General features: G+C 42.0%; 1 non-coding gene across 1 annotated transcript; it reads left to right on the forward strand.

The window, feature by feature from the left end:
* Window positions 1-3,050: 3,050 nt before the first annotated feature.
* On the forward strand, window positions 3,051-3,158 carry LOC112704283 (small nucleolar RNA R71). Its single transcript, XR_003154917.1, has one exon. It is a non-coding gene; the product is annotated as a small nucleolar RNA R71 (small nucleolar RNA).
* The last annotated feature ends 1,078 nt before the right edge of the window (window positions 3,159-4,236 follow it).

Consider the following 4,236-nt stretch of genomic DNA (forward strand, 5'->3'; position numbering starts at 1 on the left):
AAAGTTGACCCTTCTAGTATAAGGATGCTCATCTGCTTGCATCATAGGCAAGTTGAACGCCACCCTCACACTCTCCGGACTAAAATCCAAGTATTTCCCCCGAACCATAGTGAGATAATTCTTTGGATTCGGGTTCACACTTTGGTCATGGTTCTTGGTGATCCATGCATTGGCATAGAACTCTTGAACCATCAAGATTCCGACTTGTTGAATGGGGTTGGTAAGAACTTCCCAACCTCTTCTTTGAATCTCATGTCGGATCTCCGAATATTCACCCTTTTTGAGTGAAAAGGGGACCTCGGGGATCACCTTCTTCAAGGCCACAACTTCATAGAAGTGGTCTTGATGCACCCTTGAGAGGAATCTATCCATCTCCCATGACTCGGAGGTGGAAGCTTTTGCCTTCCCTTTCCTCTTTCTAGAGGTTTCTCCGGCCTTTGATGCCATAATGGTTATGGAAAAACGAAAAAGCAACGCTTTTACCACACCAAACTTAAAATGTTTGCTCGTCCTCGAGCAAAAGAAGAAAGAAGATAGTAGAAGAAGAAGAAATGAGGAAGAGGGAGATGGTGGTGTGTTCGGCCAAAGAGGGGGAGAAGTGGTGTTTAGGTTGTGTGAAAATGAAGGGTTGAAGAAGGGTATATATATATATAGGAGAGAGGGGGGTAATGGTTCGGCCATTATGGGTGGGTTTGGGAGGGAAAGTGGTTTGAATTTGAAGGGTGAGGTTGGTGGGGATTTATGAAGGATGGATGTGAGTGGTGAAGAGAAAGATGGGATTTGATAGGTGAAGGGTTTTTGGGGAAGAGGTGTTGAGGTGATTGGTGAATGGGGGAAGAAGAGAGAGAGTGATGGTGGGGTAGGTGGGGATCTGTGGGGTCCACAGATCCTGTGGTGTCAAGGAAAAGTCATCCCTGCACCAAATGACATCAAAATTCACTTTTGAGCCATTTCTGGCGTTAAACGCCGGGCTGGTGCCCATTCTTGGCGTTTAACGCCAGGTTCTTGCTCTTTTCTGGCGTTTAACGCCAGTCTGGTGCCCCTTTCTGGCGTTAAACGCCCAGAATGGTGCCAGACTGGGCGTTAAACGCCCAGAATGGTGCCAGACTGGGCGTTAAACGCCCAACTGCTAGGTTTACTGGCGTTTGAACGCCAGCAGCATCTTCCTCCAGGGTGTGCTGTTTTTCTTCCTGTTTTTCATTCTGTTTTTGCTTTTTTCATTGTTTTTGTGACTTCTTATGATCATCAACCTACAAAAAAATAAAATAACAAAAGAAAATAGTTAATTATAAAACATTGGGTTGCCTCCCAACAAGCGCTTCTTTAATGTCAGTAGCTTGACAGAGGGCTCTCATGGAGCCTCAGAAATGCTCAGAACCGTGTTGGAACCTCCCAACACCAAACTTAGAGTTTGAATGTGGGGGTTCAACACCAAACTTAGAGTTTGGTTGTGGCCTCCCAACACCAAACTTAGAGTTTGACTGTGGGGGCTCTGTTTGGCTCTGTTTTGAGAGAAGCTCTTCATGCTTCCTCTCCATGATGACAGAGGGATACCCTTGGGCCTTAAACACCAAGGTTTCTTCATTCACTTGAATGATCAACTCTCCTCTATCAACATCAATCACAGCCTTTGCTGTGGCTAGGAAGGGTCTGCCAAGGATAATGGATTCATCCATGCACTTCCCAGTCTCTAGGACTATGAAATCAGTAGGGATGTAATGGTCTTCAACCTTTACCAGAACATCCTCTACAAGTCCATAGGCTTGTTTTCTTGAGTTGTCTGCCATCTCTAGTGAGATTTTTGCAGCTTGCACCTCAAAGATCCCTAATTTCTCCATTACAGAGAGGGGCATGAGGTTTACACTTGACCCTAAGTCACACAAGGCCTTCTTGAAGGTCATGATGCCTATGGTACAAGGTATAGAAAACTTCCCAGGATCCTGCCTCTTTTGAGGCAGTTTCTGCCTAGACAAGTCATCCAGTTCTTTGGTGAGCAAAGGGGGTTCATCCTCCCAAGTCTCATTTCCAAATAACTTGTCATTTAGCTTCATGATTGCTTCAAGGTATTTAGCAACTTGCTCTTCAGTGACATACTCATCCTCTTCAGAGGAAGAGTACTCATCAGAGCTCATGAATGGCAGAAGTAAGTCCAATGGAATCTCTATGGTCTCATTTTGAGCCTCAGATTCCCATGGTTCCTCATTGGGGAACTCATTGGAGGTCAGTGGACGCCCAGTGAGGCCTTCCTCAGTGGCGTTCACTACCTCTTCTCCCTCCCAGAATTCGGCCATGTTGATGACCTTGCACTCTCCTTTTGGATTTTCTTCAGTGTTGCTTGGGAGAGTACTAGGTGGGAGTTCAGTAATTTTCTTGCTCAGCTGACCCACTTGTCCTTCCAGATTTCTGATGGAAGACCTTGTTTCAGTCATGAAACTTTGAGTGGTTTTGATCAGATCAGAGACCATGGTTGCTAAGTCAGAGGTATTCTGCTTAGAGCTCTCTGTCTGTTGCTGAGAAGATGATGGAAAGGGTTTGCTATTGCTAAACCTGTTTCTTCCACCATTATTGTTATTGAAACCTTGTTGAGGTCTCTGTTGATCCTTCCATGAAATATTTGGATGATTCCTCCATGAAGGATTGTAGGTGTTTCCATAGGGTTCTCCCATGTAATTCACCTCTTCTATTGAAGGGTTCTCAGGATCATAAGCTTCTTCCTCAGATGAAGCTTCCTTAGTACTGCTTGGTGCATTTTGCATTCCAGACAGACTTTGAGAAATCATATTGACTTGTTGAGTCAATATTTTGTTCTGAGCCAAAATGGCATTCAGAGTGTCAATCTCAAGAACTCCTTTCTTCTGACTAGTCCCATTGTTCACAGGATTTCTTTCAGAAGTGTACATGAATTGGTTATTTGCAACCATTTCAATCAGTTCTTAAGCTTCAGTAGGCGTCTTCTTCAGATGAAGAGATCCTCCAGAAGAGCTATCCAAAGACATCTTGGATAGTTCAGAGAGACCATCATAGAAAATACCTATGATGCTCCATTCAGAAAGCATATCAGTGGGACACTTTCTGATCAATTGTTTGTATCTTTCCCAAGCTTCATAGAGGGATTCTCCTTCCTTCTGTCTGAAGGTTTGGACTTCCACTCTAAGCTTACTCAATTTTTGAGGTGGAAAGAACTTTGCCAAGAAGGCATTGACTAGCTTTTCCCAAGAGTCCAGGCTTTCTTTAGGTTGTGAATCCAACCATGTTCTAGCTCTGTCTCTTACAGCAAAAGGGAATAGCATAAGTCTGTAGACTTCAGGGTCAACCCCATTAGTCTTGACAGTGTCACAGATTTGCAAGAATTCAGCTAAAAACTGATGAGGATCTTCCAATGGAAGTCCATGGAACTTGCAATTCTGTTGCATTAGAGAAACTAATTGAGGCTTAAGCTCAAAGTTGTTTGCTCCAATGGCAGGGATAGAGATGCTTCTCCCATAGAAGTCGGGAGTAGGTGCAGTGAAGTCACCCAACACCTTCCTTGCATTGTTGGCATTGTTGTTGTTTTCGGCTGCCATTTGTTCTTCTTCTTTGAAGAATTCGTTCAGGTGCTCTAAAGAGAGTTGTGCTTTGGCTTCTCTTAGCTTTCTCTTCAAGGTCCTTTCAGGTTCAGGATCAACCTCAACAAGAATGCCTTTGTCTTTGCTCCTGCTCATAAGAAAGAGACGGGAACAAGAAAATGTGGAATCCTCTATGTCACAGTATAGAGATTCCTTTAGGTGTCAGAGGAAAAGAAGAGTAGAAGACAGAAGTGGAAAATTCGAACTTAACAAAGGAGATGGAGTTCGAATTTTGCATTAAGGGATAGTGTTAGTCCATAAATAGAAGGATGTGAGAAGGAGGGAAGTCATTTTCGAAATTAAGTGAAAAATTTGAAAAATAATTTTGAAAAACATTAATTAATTTTCGAAAATGAAAAGGGAAAAGAGATCAATTGATTTTTGAAAAGATTTTGAAATTAGAAATCAAAAAGATTTGATTGAAAATTATTTTGAAAAAGATGTGGTTAAGAAGATATGATTGATTAAAAAAAATGTGATTGAGAAGATATGATTTGAAAAACATTTTAAAAAGATTTGATTTGAAAATTAAAAACTTGACCAACAAGAAAAGATATGATTCAAACATTAAACCTTTCTCAACAGAAAAGGTAACATACTTGAAATGTTGAATCAAATCATTAATTGATAG

This window comes from Arachis hypogaea, chromosome 7 (genome assembly GCF_003086295.3).
Source record: "Arachis hypogaea cultivar Tifrunner chromosome 7, arahy.Tifrunner.gnm2.J5K5, whole genome shotgun sequence".
NCBI lineage: Eukaryota > Viridiplantae > Streptophyta > Magnoliopsida > Fabales > Fabaceae > Arachis > Arachis hypogaea.